Raw genomic sequence first — 19,360 nt, forward strand, 5'->3', positions numbered from 1 at the left:
AGGATTCACCTCTGCCTCCTTGGCATGAGATCTGCCATGCAGCAACATGGCACTCTGTTCACATCTAAACAGTGCACTATGCCATCGACCAGTAGTCAGCCAATGGGCAGATGCCACTATAGGTCATGCCACTGCAGCAGGCCTTGCCCATTGTGTTCTTGCTCCCCTGCCTCTGAGTTGATCGCTGCTTTGTACTCACCTGTGTTTGGAATACATATAAGGACCATCACTTGAAGAGAAGGTTGCTACCAGTATCTGGAGGTTCTTTGAGATGTGTGGTCTCTATTTGTATTCCAATACCCATCCAACTTCCTCTGTGCTACAGACTAACTATACTGCTGTAAGAGGGAGACTGAGGGCATGTCGCCCCGCACGGTCTCCTATAATGTCACATGGAGCACATGGCAACATAAGGTGGCCATGTGGGCCAATGGACACTGCTGCTGAAAAACTTGGGACGCATGGTGTGCTGCAAACCTGTGTTTGGGATACATATAGAGACCATACATCTTGAAGAACCTCCAGTTACAGCTAAGGAACCTCTTCTTTTGAGCAGACACTACCAGCAAATTGTCAAATTGCATGTGCATCAATGATGACCGCTCCAAAGCCATTTTCTCTAAGTATTTATGCTACAATATGAATTCAGGTCTGCAGCTGTGAAAGGCTGCTAATCTCTCTTGCTGCCTAAGACACTAACCCCATCATCCTACACAGGTATGTGTATGTGAAGGTGGTGATGTGTCCATAATATTGCCACCTTAGATGTGATGCTTCTTCAAGTAACACTGAACTGCTGATGACAAAAGAACATATTCCTAGGACGGTACTTCTAAAATGGACTCTGTCTCTAGTTCCCTAGTTTTAGTAAAGTCAAGGATATTAGAGCCTAAAAAATAGTTTCCCTCTGTTCAGTATCTTAATTTAGTTGGAGGCATTAGTCCATTTCCTAGTGTATATCTCATATCTGCACTTGACACACTGGTTAGCAGTCTCATCAGAGCCCCAATATTGAATGCTCATTGTATAACTGGTTTCATATCAGGGTTAATACTAGGCCTGGAAAACAAGAATTCCATGTCACGAAAAATATTTTGACATTTGGTTTTGTTCTATGTTGCGATGAAACCTAGACCGTCTGAAAGGTTTTTGGAAAAAATTAGAGGGAGACTCTCATGAAGGCTCAAGTCCCTCCATGCATGATTTGGAGCAGGGACTTGAACCTGGGTCTTGTTCATCCCAGAAGAGTGCATTAGCCAGTCTGCTATTTGACTGTTCTGGGGTGGGCCTTTTCTTCCCCCACCCCCACTGAAAACAAGACATTTCCACAAAAAGTTTGTTTCAGTAAATCAGCATTTTCCAACTAAAAAAAACGTTTCTTGTCAAAAAATTCCTGACCCGTTTTAGTTGAAACACAATGAAGCACAGCGTGTGGGAGCCTGCACTCTGCTGCCCACAATGTACTTCTCTGCTGCCCACAATGTACTTCTCTGACTAAAGGTCTTTCACCAGGGCTGTCAGTCAAACACCTTTCTTAAGCACTACCCAAGGCATTTAAAATGTTTGTTGAATGTGAGGAGCATTGCTGTTACCCATGACTAATGTAAGAGCTGTAATTTCCCAAGTGAAACAGCAAACGTACCAGGCTGTGAACAAGTTTCCTGTCCTGTAGGAGGAGTTTAATTTTTTAAAGCAGGAACTCATTTACTCAGTGGGATGCAAACTGTAGGGCAAGAAATCCTCTGCAATAAAGAAAATTTATAAGTTGGGAGGTGCATTTCAATTCATAGGCCAGTTTTTAAGACGAGGTCTGGGAAATGCATGATGGGTTTCAGTGAGGCAGTGGAATTTGGAAAAGGAAAATGGTGCCATGTGGTATCATAGGACTAAGGAGAGAGCTTATTCTATATCATGTCTTCTCGCAACACTAAGACAAATTTTGTATCTCTATCACAAGTATATTGTTACATTTTAAGCATGCTGATATATGCTTAAATACAATTTAATAGAGTGATGATGACGTTTGTTTAGAATCTTTCATCCCAAACACTGCATTACATCATAGCAAGTGAAGAGTACTGTGTCCTGTTTCTAATCTTGCCAGTCCTTTGGTACAGCATTTAGGGGCTTCGCTACTAATTTTACATGGAAAGCACTTAGTTACTGTATTGATGGTGGCAGTACAAAACCCTAAAATGGTTCTTTGTACCCAAAAAACCCTGTTTGTTTCAGTTTATTTGTGAATTGCTGTCAAAATAGCTTTAATGCCTAAAAAAATAGGTTGTGGAAACTAATTTTTTCTTAGATTCTTTTTAATATAATTTAATTTTCTTTGTGGATAGCCACAGTGAGGTCAGAATCTCCCCACCGTGCCTAATCCTAAGAGGTATTTTATACAGTGTTTTGGTAAAATACAGTAACTTGATCCATGTCTGTCTTTCAGCTCTTAACAGATTCTGTTGAAACCATTCATGACCGAGGAGTGTGGACCTATGGAAATATAAGAAGATATTGTAGAGTATATTTTAAATCTATGAAATTCATAGTTCTGATGCTTTTGGCCACAGAGCATCATTTTATAACTTCCTGGAAAATGTTTATTCCAAGACAGCTTTAAATGGCCCATATGTACACTCAACAGTCTGAAGATTGTTCTTCCGATACCAGCTTGCTGCTATGATTTCCATGCACATAAAGATTCTTTTGAATATGCAGCCTAAAGTCAGAATCTTAGTTGATGTTTTACAGAATTTAATGTTTTTAATTATGAAATCATTTAAGTTTGCATTTTTGCTTCTTTTAGGTACATAACAGATCAGTTTCTTTTACATATCACCACTAAACCTTGTTTTACACTTTTTAAACACTAGTGTATTTTGACATTTGATTTGTAAAATTTTTATATATATTTAAAATGTGCCATTTTTATTATTGCTGAGTAAAGTATGTCCTGTTTCTGCTGTAATTATTTCTTGGTCAGGTTGCAGCATCAGCAGTTACTGCCACACTGTTATCACATATACATGAACGTTTGTGCTTACTTTTTCTTAAACAAAATGAAGTGTAGGTATTTTGAGGTACTGGGCTCTTACTTTGTTGGAATAGGGTGTGTACAGCAATAAGCAGGTTTTCAATTCCAGTACTTAGTTTGTGTACAAATGTAATTATGTTCATTGTGTATATATTATACAATGAGCACATCCAATGTAAGTATAAGAAGCCACTTACTATTGTTCAAATGCAAATGTTCATATCTCATTTCTTTTTTATCATGTTAAATAAATGTTAATGTTCTTAAGCTGTGTGGGTAGTATTTCTTTCAGCAAGCAGATGATGGACAGTGTACTCATCATGACTTTGTGTGGGAAGCACATCTTAATAAAGGTTATGGGCCTATTACAGCAGTGGTTCTCAACCAGCGGTCCAAGGCCCCCGGGGGGCTGCAAGCAGGTTTCAGGGGGGCCACCAAGACGGAGCCAGCATTAGATTCACTGGGGCCCAGGGGAGAAATCCAAAGCCATGCCATGTGGAGCTGAAGCCTGGGTCCTGAGCACCACCTGAGGCTGAATCCGAAGCTTGAGGAATGTAGCTTTGTGGGGGGCTCCTGTGGCATGAGGCCCAAGGCAATTGCCCTGTTCTACCCCCTAATGCTGGCCCTTGCTTTTATATGCCGAAAACCTGTTGTTGTGACACGGGTGGGTCATGGAGCTTTTATAGCATGTTGGGGGAGCGGGCCGGAAAGCAAAAGGTTGAGAACCCCTGTATTACAGGATTGGTTGGAGGACAGTCTGTGATGTGCAGGAGATCAAACTGTATGAAGAAGATGGTCTCTTCTGGCCTTAAAAACTGAAGCTATGTCTACACTAGAGAGCTTACAGCGGCACAGCCGTACCAATGCAGTTGCACTACTGTAAGATCTCTCGTGGAGCTGCTCCGAGGCCGATGAGAGAGAACTCTGTCGACATAATTAATCCACCCCCGCAATGGGAGACGCTCTCATGCCAACATAGTGCTGTGCACACTACCACTTATGCTGGTGAAACTTATGTTGCTCAGGGTAGTGGAATATTCACACCCCTGAGCGACAAGTTTTACCGACATAATACATAGCCTGAGTGACATCACCTACAAACAAGAGCAGCTTTGGTAGACTCTTAAGGGATTCCACCTTGCCCAGCTGGAAGTAGTGCCCACAGCACAGAGCAAAAAGACAGCCTTGTGGCTGGTAGTCAGGAAGAAATTTGGGTTCAGTTCCTGGCTCTGCCATGCTTTCCCCTGTGACCTTGGGCATGTCACTTAGTTGCTTTTTGCTTCAGTTCCAAATCTGTTTATGTAAAATTGCTTATCTCATAAGGATGCTGAGAGGATTAAATTATAATTTTTAAAAGGCATTAAGACATTAGAGTGAACACCATATATGGTAGGGGTGAGGAGAGGAATGAGATGATTCCTCGGGGCTCTGATGTTTGCATATCATCTTCCAGGAACCAAAAAGCAAACTTAAAACCATTTGTCATGCATGTCATCTTATTACACACACTACTGGTTTCACTTCTCCATCCCCCACTGCTGTCTGAACTAGTGTAAGTAGAGACTGTGCATGTTTTTAGAAAAGGATAATGAAAAGTAGATTTGAAAGAAAATCGTTTGGATCCCAAATGCAAAGATCTGAAATTTTTTGTTTGTTTGTTTTAAACTTCAATACATTTTCACTTCTGGGAGAAGTCAGTCAGACTGTCAGAGCTGTTTTTTAAAACAGAAAAGCAATGTTTGCTGAAGACATGGTTCAACTTCTGACTGACTTACCTATTTGTTCAGTATCTTGGTCAAACCCACATAAAAGTTGTTGAATCCCCAGTGGTGCAGCACATACTTAAGGGTCTAAAATAAGGATTTCACTTCACTGTGCGATGTGTTTTAAATTGTGCACCAAGTTCTGTGGCTATTTAAATGCAGAGAAGTGAGGAAAGGGAAAGGCACCATGGGGCTGTTGTCTTGGCACTAGCCAGAGAGAGAATATAATTAGTGATCTGGAACCTTCTTGGGCCTTGTCTTCACTTAAAAGGTTTGCTGGTATAGCTCTACCAGGAGACCATCATACTGTAGATGCAGTTTATACCCGGAAAAAAGTTCTTTTGCTGGTAAAGCTTATATCCATTCCCTGAACAAAATAAGCTATACCAGCAAAAGAGAGTTTTTGCCAGTATAACAGTCTACACTAGCTTTTGCTGACACAGCTATGTTAGCAAATAATCACATCCTTCTAACCAACACAGGTATGCCAGTGTGTCAGGCCTCAGAATTTCCTCTGCATTTGCACTGAAGATTTGAAGTACAATTGGGTGCTTGAAAGTATTTTCAACTGTGTTTGGAAAAGTAAATTGATTTAAAAAAGCAGCTACTTCCCTTTCTCCTGTCTCATCCAAATTCCTCTGTTGCACTTATCTTTTAACTCTCTGCCCACTGGTCATGCTTTTGAAATGTTCACCACTAAACAAGTGGATCCCTAGATTGTCAGCCTGGAAATAGCTATATTTTAAGTCTGTGCCTAGGTTATTTTTTAAATTTCTGATTGATTGCTTCATTGGCTACTGTGCTGACATTTGTACATAGTTTGCTTTTTTCCTCAAAAGCGGGGTCTCTTAGGGATATACGACAGACACATGCTCTACAGATGTTCATGCTCTTCAAAACCAATTACATCTCCTTCCGTCTGGAGCTTTTGTTCACCACTTGCATTGTTCCAAGAAGACTAAGGAATGTGGTCCTTTCAAATTCCTGAATAAAGTAACATCACTAGAAAAGCTGTACATTATGTCCTGGGAATTTCTTGTGTGAACTGGTCGGGGCCAGTTCAGGGAGTAGATAGATCACCCAGTAGTTAAAACCCGACTCTGATTCAGTGTCATGATGGGGACAAGAGGGGACTTTCTATTCAAATTCATAGTTTAAAAAAAAATCATAAAGGGACTTAACAAAAACAAAAACACAGATTATTTTTTCAAACAATCAAAACTACTTTTTTCTTACCTAAATTAATGTGCATTAATCAAGTTGAAAGTAAACTGTTACAGTTCCACTAGACATAACTAGGGTTACATATAAGAATTTTTTTTAATATTAGCTGCTATTCCACTGCCCAGTGAAGTAATTTTGAGTCACTTTTGGCACGGTGTTAAGCAAGAGATTAGATGAAATCCTGAAGTGAAGTGTAACAAAAGATCCTGATTAATTCAGAAGGCTGGACTGGATAGTCCAAGAAGTTCTTTCCCCTCCCTCCTAGCTTTTGTTGCTCTGTAACCAACAGAGGTATAATTTTTGTTTGGTACAATGAACTGCGAAGCATCAAGCGAATGGCCTGGAATCATGGGACTCAACATGAAGAACCAGATCACTGTGGTTTTTCCTCACCAGTATCTCATATTTTGGATCCTGTGCACACTTACTCCAGAGTTGGATTCTGCTACCCTTACTTATATTTTGTAATGTTCCAGAGGTAGTCTAGCTGATTTCAATAAGACTATTCAAAGTAAAAACACAATTCAACATGTGGAATCTGGCCCATCATTTGGAAAGATGACATTTTACATTGACTTGACTATAAAAAAAAATGCATACCTGATGGTAAATCTGAGGAATAAACTATTGAACTAATTTTCCCAAGCATGTGCACGCAGGGTATACCATAGCAAATCTGGCCTTCATCAAACTGAATTACATTAAGATGTTAAACTACAAAGCTAGTCTTCACCACAATCACTCACAGCTAGCATCAGTAGGATTGCATGGTTAGTTTCCCAACCCTAGTATAGATAAAGTTTGAGAGTGGTACTTAGACTGGAGTGATTTATGCTTGGGGTAAACAAAACTCTGAAAACATAAAACTATTCAGAGGGGACTACTATGGACTTCAAAGAGTTACGATAGTTGGACTTGGAGCAATGCTCTTACTAACCTTTTTGCTGTTCTTCCTGTCCCTAATATACAAAATTAAATGCTCCACCAGCACTGTCCAGGGGTGTGTGCGACAGAATGGTAACACTTCAAAGAATGATAGTGTTAATTTTTTGTCACAATATTTTTTTTTATTGAATTCAGTGTGGGTGAAAGTTGCTGCCCCTGGCGACTGGAGTTCCTCTTTAGCCACAGAACAAGCACAACCCTTCAGGCTTGCCACACACTGCTCACCAATGGGAGTTTGAAAACAAACAGTACCTTGATCCTTAAATTTGCAAACATTTAAAAAAAAAATCTCTGAGGCATGGAAGAGCCTTTTACATCACAATTGTGTAACAACTCCTGCACTCTTGGGGTTGTGTACTTGAAGCGATGTTCATGTGCTCCAGAGTGGAGAATCACTATGCATGTCACCATTGATTCAAATGGTGGTCTGACCAGGATTAAGGTCCCATGCTGGTGTAGGGGTTTGTATTTTGGGGTAGATGTTACGAAGGCCCTTGAGAAAACGTTTAGTGGTTGTGTGAGCAAAAATGGATAACTCACCCACCTTATGATGGAATGCTGTAATAGCTGCAAGGTGTGCTCTAATGGAACTCGTTAGATTAGAACCCAGTTCCTTGAGTTCTAATATATAGTCCAGTACACAAGGTAGCTTTATTGCAAGGATAGGTTCCTGGGTTAGTGTTTATGTTGTATGGTGTGCGGTTGCTGGTGAGTATTTGCTTCAGGTTGGGAGGCTGTCTATAAGCGAGGACTGGCCTGTCTCCCAAGATCTGTGAGAGTGAGGGATCATCTTTAAGGATAGGTTGTAAATCTTTGATGATGCGCTGGAGAGGTTTTAGTTGGGGGCTGTAGGTGATGGCTAACCCAGGAACCTATCCTTGCAATAAAGCCCGATGCCAGTTCTGTCCACATATCCATTCAAGTGACACCATCACAGGACCTAATCACATCAGACACACCATCAGGGGCTCGTACACCTGCACATCTACCAACGTGATATATGCCATCATGTGCCAGCAATGCCCCTCTGCCATGTACATTGGCCAAACCGGACAGTCTCTACGCAAAAGAATAAATGGACACAAATCTGACATCAGGAATCATAACATTCAAAAACCAGTGGGAGAACACTTCAACCTCTCTAACCACTCAGTGACAGACTTGAAGGTGGCAATTTTGCAACAAAAAAACTTTTTCCTCCTGCTAACGATAGCTCATCTCAATTGATTAGACTCTGCCTGTTGGTATGCATACTTCCACCTTTTCATGTTCTCTGTATGTATAAATATCTCCTGTCTGTGTGTTCCATTCTATGCATCCGAAGAAGTGAGCTTTAGCTCACGAAAGCTCATGCTAAAATAAATTTGTTAGTCTTTAAGGTGCCACAAGTACTCCTGTTTTTTTTGCGGATACAGACTAACACGGCTGCTACTCTGCTCCAGGAAGTTTTCTCCCACACCCTCCCTTCTCCTGCCACTTGCTGCTTTTAACAGGCACAGAATCACTGGGTTGTGTCATAAAAGCAAAGTTATTACCTCTTGGCTCTGCTGACTCACAAGCAATTAATCCAAACTAATTTCCAGTTTCTGCACTGGGGAGACTAGTTGTGTTACAAGTCGAGGCAGAAGATGAAGGACACACACATTCTCAGTTCAAGTTCAAGTATTCTACCGGAAGGACCCCTAAAGAACTAAGTTAGCTCAGCAGCTGCTGCTGCTGCTTTCCCACTGCAGTTTTCCTCCTTTTGCCTCTCTCCCTGTGCTTTTGTCCTCCTGGCAGGGCTACTATTGTATAGCGGTTTTAAGGAATGAAAGCAAATAATTGCTGATGAGTGACATGATAGTACCTTTCATGGGAATGTAGATTGATTCCAGTGGTGAGCAATATAGTAAGCCAGAAAAAACAAGTGGCGATAACGCAACAGGGTTAAAATGATTGTCAGGCATGAGTATAAGTGACAGACGAAAGAAAATGTTGCTATACAATCTCAACATGCATAAAAAGATTTACTATTGACTCAAAGCTCAATTTAAAAAAATACATAAGGGGCTGTCAAAATCTTGAGGCCTGGGATAATTGTCTAGGATTTAATCCATCCAGAAGCACAATGAGCCATAACAGACATGTCATTTTAAAGGTTCTTTAGAAAATATCCAGTTCTGTTCTGGTTTTCCTTGTATCTGGGTGCTGAGCACGTGCAAGAAATCTGCAAACTTTACAAACTTGTCTGAACTTTTCACTGGAAGACATTAGCGTGCATGTGCAGCAGCCTGTATTTAAATGATACTATCTGAGCTGGTTTACATGTAAGGTTTCAGGATAAGAAAGATTATTCAATTGTGTAAACTAATTACCTGTAGGGAAAAAATAGCTCCTTTTTAGTTAGTGTAAGATTCTATTTTATTAATCTCTTTACCAAAATGGTCCAATGTTTTACTTTTATTATGTATTTTCAAATATTAAGGGCTCAATCCTGCAACCTTAGTGGCAAGAGAAATCGCAGACTGAAATAAGCTTCTGCATAGAACTGTACCAAAACTGTAATAAATTTCACAGGCCTCATATGATAGGATTACTAGACCCACCACTAAAATAGCTTTTGAAATGGAGTGCTGTAGCTATTTAATAGTACACAGCAACAGCACACAGCAGTTTAGGACAGGAAGTGAAGAATTATATCAAACTGGAATTATAAGGTGAATTGAAGTGGGAGTAATGCATTTATCAGAAGTCAAATTTGACCAAGACGACAAGGTTAACGTTCCTGTAATGGGCACCCCGGTTCTATGAGGGACTTCAGCACACTGACTTCAATGGGGCAACTCGCATGATTAAAAGTTAGGCACGTGTTGAAGTCGTTGCCCATTTCGTCTGAAATACAGCACAGTGAGCCTTCACGCTGTACTTAGCTAAATAATAAGGGAACAGATTTTCAAACACTTTGTTTTAATGGATATCGATTTAAAATTATACATGTGTTCTGTTAATATTGATTTGGGATGACAACTGTGACAGATGTGGGGCCAGTCTGTATTAATTTATGAATATTGTATATGACTGTGTTATCAGAATGTTTACTGCATGGCAATATTGGGTTAATTTACTGTATGTATTTGTAGGTTAAGTTTAATAGCAGACTGTTGAAAACAGCCAGGAAAGCCAGACAATGGTTTTGGATAAAACAATACCTCGTAAACTGGTCAGAAGGTTGAGACAATATCTGAGCTACTAGCTGTGAAGATGCTACTTCTAGGCTCCAGCCAAAGTTAGACAGCTCTTTTGTCAACTCTTGGGGGCAGGGGTGATCAAAAGGGCTATAAATAGTTAAAAGCTTGCTGTGTTCAGAGGTGGAGGGCAGTTATCAGTGAGTGGTTTGCAGGGAACAGACTGACATACACCTACTTAGGCCTATGAAAATGTTAGGACTCCCTAAGCTTTAAGGGGGTAAGCTTCAGGCAAGATAGACATGCATATAAACTGTTCCATTGTTTTAAAATCCTTTTCTCTTATGCTTTTCAAGGTTCCTATTGTTAAAATTAAACAATACTTTGGTAGTGCATTTGGCACTGTATTTGCTTCTGGTCGCAGACTCCTTAAGGGAAGAACTGCAGGTGTCAAACTCAGATCTGTTGGGTAAGCACAGCAGATAGAGTACTATAGCCCAGGCCCTGGTCTAAGGATCATGGGATTTCATCCTGAGAGAGGTGAAGGCATGAGGGCTCGAACCTGAGAGGGTGCACTCAGAGAGACCAGTGAGGCGTCAGAAATACAGCTAGCCATATAAAGAGACAGTGACCATTACATTTTAAACTCTTGTTGTTTGTTTTTGTTGTTCGTTTTTAATATAAAGGATAAAATGCTACTAAAATCATACTTGGAGTGGTATGTATAGTTTGCATGTAACAAGCAAATTAGTATAACACAGTGCAAAGGAGGAAATTAAGAATGGGTTTGGATCACATGATACAAAAGGATGAGGCCTACAGATCTGAATAGCCCGCCATTCAAAAGCTGGGCCCTTTATAAATTCATAATCAAATAATAAATGGTTAACTCCACAGCTTCCACTTTAGCACCTTCCAACAGCACTAAATTAACTTGAAAGTAAAACAGGAAAAACATGGAATTCCCATACTTAGCTCCACATTACTCTGGCCACTTTTATCAACCTCTTGGTCAGCAGAAGATGATGAAAGAAAGACAGGGGGAATGACAGAGTTGAGGAAAATTTGTGTGGGTATGTCTACACTACAAGGTAAACTCAGATTCAGATTCAAGCCCCAACCCCCCTTCTATTTACACACAAATCTCCCAAACTCAGGATCAGACCCAGGATCCTAGGACCCTGCAAGGGTGGAGGGTCTGAGTCCAAGTTAAGTCGGGACCCAATGTTTGAGCCCTATCATTTTGATATGTAGACAAAGCGCACATACACCCCGCCCCTCCCCCCCAGACAGAGGTCCTTATAATGTACCAATAGTATCCCACAATGCTATGGGCTGACTTCCAAAGAATTGCCTATTGACTCCAAGGAAACCGAAGCACTCCACCTTGTTCCAGTGAAGCAGCTTGGTGTTTCTCTTCCATTTTATTTTGACTGCTGAGCTGCAAATATATCTTAGGAGAGCCACTGGCGTTTGCAATGGATACTGACCAGAAGAAGTCCTTTACAGAGCATGCTGCATCGTGGGAGCTCAGCCAGATTTTGTTTAATTTCTGGTGCAAAGTCAGCAAAACAAGTGATTTTTAGTGAGCTAACCAGGAAAAACTGCACAAACAGATGAAATTGATGGCTTTGGAAATTTACTGGATGGGTGACCAGGCCAGAGAATGGAATAAATGACTCAGGACCGAGTATCAGAAAAACAGGGCCCACAACTCCACCTCTGGCAACTTGCCGACATCATGACCCTTTTATGATGAGTTTGACCCGATGCTGGGGACTGTGCCAAGCACTGAGTGACCAGCTGTGCACAATGACCTGGTAAGCTGGAATCACACCCTGCTGGCCCCAGAAACCAGCATGGGAATTGATGGGAGCCAGAAGCAGGCACTGAATAAGGCAAATGAAGTGACTTTGCTAGTGAAACTGGTTCTAGAGGAAGCTTTGCCTCCGAAGCAGTTGCAGCACACCCTAAGGCCATACTTGGAGCTTTTCGATGACTCCCCTGGAGGAACAGCCCACCGCAGAACCAATAGCGGGAATGGAAGATCGAGAAGCTGCCTCGGCACCTGGGAAGTTTCTAGCTCCATTTTTGTGTTTGTTAATATAAGCAGAGATGACTCATACCTGCTGATACTGAGGAGGGAGGCACAGTGTAAATGGGGGGACGGGGACGGGACTGTCCCCTGTGTTGCCTCTGGGAGGAACTTTCCAGCCCCACCTCCCTGGGCCAGGGCTGCCAATCCTGCCTGCTCCTGGGGGTCTGGGGCCACAGGAGTGAGGGGGAGCATGTGCCTCTGGGCACAGGGAGACTCTCAGCACCACAGCCAGCCACCATGCTGCACAGAGGCAGCGACCCTGAGTGGCCTCCAGCACCTGGCATGAGAAGCAGCTCCATCCCACCCCTTCCATGCCCTGCCTGGACCTGGCTGCCAGGGAGAAGGGCCAAGCAAGCCAGAAATGTGCCAGGAGGAGGAGCAGCAAGAGAAGTATAGAGGCCCCCTCCCCCGCCGACAGTCTGAGCAGAACAAGCCCTCCAAGAGCATCTTAGCACCTGCAGAAATCTGAGGGGGTGCATAACCCACCCTTGCTTCTGAATATAGAAATGGGAGGGGTTTCCACTCTATGAACCAATGCAAAACATGCCCCAGATAGCAGCATGTATCCACAAATGGCAATTGCATGCCAGTGCTTTGGTGTCCCTGCTCCCCACCAGGTGGAATTCAAAATGGAGACCAGGAAACACAAAAGGTGTAAAACAAGCACACACAAGAGAATTTTTACTGGGAACGCACACATTGTGTACTTCATTCTAGTTTGTTAAAATAAGAACCTTATATTACCTTCCCTGTACATATGCTGCTCGGCACCAATCTGTAAGGAGTTGCCTAAACAGACTGAACTGAATGGGGGACGGGGAGAGGTTCAAAGGTAGTCCAAGCCTGTTAATTGTAGTTCATGCATTCCATGGGCAATTAAATCATTAGTCCCAAATACAAATGGGGGCTTGAATTCAGACAAGAAATTTGCCATGAGAAGAGGGGGGATGGCAATGGAGTTCTGTTTGTTTGCATGAAGTCCTAGATCAGTTACAGAAAATTTATTTAGTAGAAGACCTCTAGGCGACACTTTGAATGATACCAAGAAAAAATGATTAGTTAAGCAAACAGGCATGTAATTACTACTTATACAAATGGTACTATTATACTCACACTCAAAGGTGAAATGGTGTATCAATGGGTGATCAGTTCACTGACAACAGAGTGAAGTACAGTCTTATAATCCTGGAACCTAATGATACTCTTTTGATGTTAATTCGTGCTCCCCCACAATTTAGCAACATTACTCCTTTTATAGGCTATTATAATACTAACTGACATTAAACTACTCTTTACTATAATTATTATTTCTGCCACCTTCTTATTGGCGCTTTACATATTATTTAAACTAACATCTGCACTAATGTCTTTCCCATACTATTGGTATAGATAGCATTTTAATAAAACATTCACAATCCTTAAAAACCTTGCTCAAACCAGTTGTAATCAAAACGTAATGGTAACATTACCCTGGGTTATGTCCTTGCTAATTCTTGCTTTTCCATAACACTTTGTCTCCAACTTATCTTTAACTTTTCTCACTTTAGCAATTTCAATTTCCCATACTCCTCTACACTTAGACTAACTTAGGCCCAGAACCTAATTTATACTTATTTCTTACCTAAACCATCCTAAAGGCTACATAATCCATAGTTTCCCACCTCCCACCCCATTTCATAATCAGTCATGTCATTCAAAAGTATAATGCATAGCAATCACCCCCATCTCCAAAAAGCACATTCAGACAGGTACTATTCTCCCACTTCCATTGGCCCATGCAAGTCCACATTGTGGGAGCTCAAAGCATCCCTGATATTTTTGTTGCCTGGGTGCATGCAGCTCCCATTGTGGTAGGTGCACTTTCTGGCTGAGTGTGCCAGTTCAGCAGCTCCTTGCTGTCATAGGTCCATTCAGGGGGAAATAGCTCCTCTTTGTCTTCACGAAGTTTGAGACGAGCACAGCAAGCCACAGTAATGCGGACATCATTGATGAGGCTGGAATCCAAATGGGTCTGTAAACATTGCCAGCAGGTTTTCAATCCGTCAACTGCACATTCAGCCACCATTCTACACCTGCTGAGAGTGTAATTATACCTTCTTTTGCCAGGACCTATGACATCAGGGTCCGGTTCCATAAGTCAAGACTAAAGGAGGTTTGTTGGGCCCCAGAGAATAACAGTGGGGACATTAACTCCATTTATGACAATGTCATATTGTGGGAATGGTGTCCCAACCTGTCCAGGAATGCAGACCCATGATTGTCAGAAAACCCTGGCATCATGAACTTTTCCAGTGTAGCCAACACTGATGTTCACAATTGGCCTCTGTGGTCCACAAGTGACTGCATAACAGAGTTAATACCCTTTATGTACATTTTAACCACAGTTAACTTTCCAACACCAAATTGATTGGGAACAGACCTGTAACAGTCTGAGGTAGCCAGCTTACACACAGCTACAACAACGCGCTTCTGGACCAGCTTTTGGGTCATCCTCATGCTGGTGTCTTTATACTGGACAGTCGGGACAAACAGCTCACAAAGCTCCAGACATGTAGCTTTCTTCATGGTCACCCTAGGTTTGCATGACAATGTCATCCCACCACTCTGTGCTTGTGGCCCTGCTCCAGAAGCACTGGCCTAAGTAGTGGGCATCAGTAGCAATACCAAGTGTCATGAGCAACATCAGCCAGTTCAAGTCTGCCGTGTCCATGTCCTCCTGCTCCATCACTAGCTCTGTCAGGTGTCTTCAGTTGGTCAGAAAATGCAGGTGAAACGTCCACTAGCATCTCCGCTCATTTCCTGAAACAGGAGTGAAAGTGCAAAAAAGAGAAGTTCCATATTGCTGGCTCTGATTGCTGGGAGCCCACAGACCAAAAAGACAGCTCAGCAGGATGTGTTGGCAACCCATCTGAACTTCCTATAACGCAGGGGTAGGCAGCCTATGGCACACGTGCCAAAGGCGGCATACGAGCTGATTTTCAGTGGCGCTCATGCCGCCCGGGTCCTGGCCACCGGTCGGGGGGGGGCTCTGCATTTTAATTTAATTTTTAAATGAAGCTTCTTAAACATTTTTACAACCTTATTTACTTTACATACAACAATAGTTTAGTTATATATTATGATTTATAGAAAAAGACTTTCTAAAAATGTTAAAATGTATTACTGGCACGCGAAACCTTAAATTAGAGTGAATAAATGAAGACTTGGCACACCACTTCTGAAAGGTTGCTGACCCCTGCTATAACATGTAGGGGTAGACAGATGAGTTTTCCCACATGGTACCATGAACAAAGGGCTAGAGCAGCACTATGGGAGGCACTATGAAGGACACAGATGGTTTGACTCAGGTCTGTGTACTTCAGTGTGGATGACAGAGCCCGGGTTCAGGCCAGGGTTAAAAAATTGTTAACCTATTTTTGGAAATCACTATAGATGCTCAAGCCCTGGGTTCTCAAACTGAGGCCTTGTCTACACTACAGGACTATTTCGAATCTACTTAAGTCGAATTTGTGGATTCGACCTTATGAAGTCGAATTTGTGTATCCATACTAAATACACAAATTCGAACTTCTGAGTCCACATTCACGGGGCCAGCGTCGACTTTGGAAGCGGTGCACTGTGGGAAGCTATCCCACAGTTCCCGCAGTCCCCGCTGCCCATTGGAATGCTGGGTAGAGCTCGCAATGCCTGCTGGGTGAAAAAATGTGTTGAGGGTGGTTTTGGGTAACTGTCATCATTGAACCGTCAATCACGCCCTCCCTCCATGAAAGCGCCGGCGGGAAATCTGTTCGCGCCCTTGTCTGGTCGGTTACAGCGCGGACGCCACATCACTGCGAGCATGGAGCCCGCTGCGATCATCGCTGCACTTATGGCCGTTGTCAACTCCTCGCACCTTATCGTCCACCTCTTCCACAGCCAGCTGATGAGAAATCGGGCGAGGAGGCTCCGGCAGCGCGGTGAGGAGAGTGGCGCAGGCCTCTCACAAAGCAGGGTACGCCGGGCAGTGGAGATCATGGTGGCAATGGGTCACGTTCATGGTGTGGAACGGCGATTCTGGGCCCGGGAAACAAGCACAGACTGGTGGGACCGCATAGTGCTGCAGGTCTGGGATGACACAGAGTGGCTGCGAAACTTCAGGATGCGTAAGGGCACTTTCCTTGAACTGTGTGACTTGCTGTCCCCTGCCCTGAAGCGCCAGGACACACGCATGCGAGCAGCCCTGAGTGTGCATAAGCGAGTGGCCATTGCTCTCTGGAAACTAGCAACGCCAGACAGCTACCGGTCAGTAGCGAACCACTTTGGCGTGGGCAAATCTACCGTGGGGATTGCTGTCATTCAAGTAGCCCACGCAATCGTTGAGCAACTGCTCTCAAAGGTAGTGACTCTCGGAAATGTCCAGGTCATCATAGATGGCTTCTCCGCGATGGGATTCCCAAACTGCGGTGGGGCTATAGATGGGACTCACATCCCTATCCTGGCACCAGCCCACCAGGCCAGCGAGTACATTAACCGAAAGGGCTACTTTTCAATGGTGCTGCAAGCTGTGGTGGACCATAGGGGACGTTTTACCAACATCAACGTCGGGTGGGCGGGCAAGGTTCATGACGCGCGTGTGTTCAGGAACTCTGGTCTGTTTAGACGACTCCAGGCAGGTACTTTCTTCCCGGACCACAAAATAACGGTTGGGGATGTGCAGATGCCTACAGTGATCCTCGGGGACCCGGCCTACCCGCTAATGCCCTGGCTCATGAAGCCTTATACAGGCGCCCTGGACAGTGCGAAGGAACTCTTCAACTACCGGCTGAGCAAGTGCAGAATGGTGGTGGAGTGTGCTTTCGGACGTCTCAAGGGGAGATGGCGGAGCTTACTGACTCGCTCGGACATCAGCGAAAAGAATATCCCAGTAGTTATTGCTGCTTGCTGTGTGCTCCACAATCTATGTGAGAGCAAGGGCGAGACCTTTTTGGCCGCTTGGGAGGTTGAGGCAAATCGCCTGGCTGCTGTTTACGATCAGCCAGACACCCGTGCCGAGAGAATATCCCAGCGGGAAGCGCTGTGCATCAGGGAGGCTTTGAAAGCGAGTTTCCTCGCAGAGCAGGGTAACCTGTGACTGTCTACTTGATTTTAAGAGAGCCTGATCATGGGCCTGTGTCTGTATGTGTCCAGTTAGATCTGAGCTCACAAACCCGGTTCTCCAAGTTTCCCCCACTTCCAAAGCACGTTTTAAAACTAATGAAACGTAACAGTACTTAATAATAAATCTTTCGTTGACTTTGCATTTCTGTTTCTTGGTTGAAACATGTAAGCATTCTGTGCTGGGTAAGGTGTGCACTGATGTACAGACCGCTTGTCCAAAACAGGACGGACAGCCTCCTGCTCCTACATAGGTCTGTGGGGTGGGGGACGGTTTACGGTGGTTTTGCATGTAGGGGGAGGGTTGCAGGAATGGGTGGGTTTGCAGGAAGGGGCAAGGGGTGCCGTCTTTGGATAGGGGTTTACATGACGGCTGTGGGCTGTGGGTTTGGGCGTTGGAAGGGGTGAGGGGTGTGGGGGAAGGGTGAGTATCTGCCCCTGGATGAGGGCTCTTTTTGGGGCTCAGGGCACCGGGGAGGATCGTGGCTACGGTCGAAGTGCATGTGAAGGGAAGCCTGCCTTTACATTCAGGGATGGCAGGCACCAGGATCCTGGACAAGCATACACATCAACGAAAGACCCGGGGCAGCATACACCACACAGACTGACCCTGGTGCCTAGTGACTGCAGTCTGTGTGTGCCCTGCAGTTGACCCTGCACCCAAGTCTGTACCATGGTACTGTGGGCTATGCACTGCAATTACAATCCCTCCCCCCCACACCCACAGAAAGTCTTCTGACACGAGAAACGTGACGGAAACAGTGAGTAACACCAAACCGCTGTTAATAATGTAGTACACAGTGGGGGGGTTTAAACTTGGAGTTGGGACTGGTTGATGCTGTAAGGAAAGAACTTGTACAAATTTACAGCGCGAGAGGTGTCTCGAACATTAGCGGTCTGCTGCGGTGCAGGGACAGTTCTCACGGCCCCTACCGCCCCTCCTTCTTGTAACTTTGGGTGAGGGGGGGACAGGACTTCTTGGCGTTGGAGGGCGGTTGCAGATGCACTGCAGGGGGGCTCTCTCCTCCTGCCTGCGGTCTTGCAGAACATCTACAAGGCGCCGGAGCGTGTCCGTTTGCTCCCTCATTAGACCAAGCAGCGTTTGAGTCGCCTGCTGGTCTTCCTGCCGCCACCTATCCTCCCGTTCCATGTGTGTGCGATGCTGCTGACACAGGGTGTCCCTCCACTGTCTCTGCTCTGCCGCCTCCGCTCTGGAGCAGGCCATCAGTTCCTGGAACATGTCGTCCCTAGTCTTTTTCTTTCGGCGTCTAATCTGAGCCAGCCTCTGCGAGGGGGATGCCGGGGCAGTCCGGGAAAGAGCCGAAGCTGTGTGATGCGAAAAAGTAGGTGATTTCCTTGAACACATACATGTTTGCCAACAGTAAACACAGTCTAGTCAGTTTCAGTTAACAAGACCAAAGAGGGAACCAAGTCTCAGGAGATCTCAGAACTAGTCCGAGATTTTGGAATACGCTCTCATTGGCGGAGCCATTGCACTGGACAGCGCACAAGCGAGGAGACAGCTGCATCCCTCTTGCACAAAGTCCTGGTAAGCCGTACATACTGCTTATCAGTTAGTACATACTGCTTATCAGTTAGTGGTTAGCTGTGCTCTCCTGCTAAAGGAAATGTGCAAAGCAGAAAGGATGAGCCTTTTGCAGCCCCTCCCGCCAGTGCACGGGAACGATCAATGGATGCTTGTTCTCTGTGGCCTCTCGCACGTGGCTGTTAGTCGAGGGTCATTGTTATGCAACCTAATTGTAAACCATTAACAATAGTAACACTACACTAATTGCCCTACTTAGATGCAGTATTTGCAGAACGAGATCACCCTGAGGCGAGTCACTCGTGCCCAGAAAGACAGGATGTTACGGGACGCACTGCACAGACCAGGACCATATGCAGCAATGCTAGTCGAGGCAATGGTTCCACTCTATATTCGGATGTCCTGGCGTGGAAGAGTCTGCTTCCACGGAGCGCCCAACAAGGCACCTCTTCCGAC

At 44.2% G+C, this 19,360-nt stretch overlaps 1 protein-coding gene across 4 annotated transcripts in view; it reads left to right on the forward strand.

Annotated features, from left to right (window-relative positions):
- PLEKHA5 (pleckstrin homology domain containing A5) overlaps window positions 1–3,284 on the forward strand; it is a 304,813-nt gene extending 301,529 nt beyond the window's left edge. For 2 of the 4 annotated variants that reach the window (XM_044992791.1, XM_044992758.1), the window contains one exon: window positions 2,444–3,284. The gene's annotated coding sequence lies outside the window, so the exon portion shown is untranslated. The remainder of the gene's footprint in view (window positions 1–2,443) is intronic. The other 2 variants (XM_044992750.1, XM_044992765.1) reach the window with 2 other exon arrangements.
- Window positions 3,285–19,360: the final 16,076 nt, after the last annotated feature.

Source organism: Mauremys mutica, chromosome 1 (genome assembly GCF_020497125.1).
Source record: "Mauremys mutica isolate MM-2020 ecotype Southern chromosome 1, ASM2049712v1, whole genome shotgun sequence".
Lineage (NCBI taxonomy): Eukaryota > Metazoa > Chordata > Testudines > Geoemydidae > Mauremys > Mauremys mutica.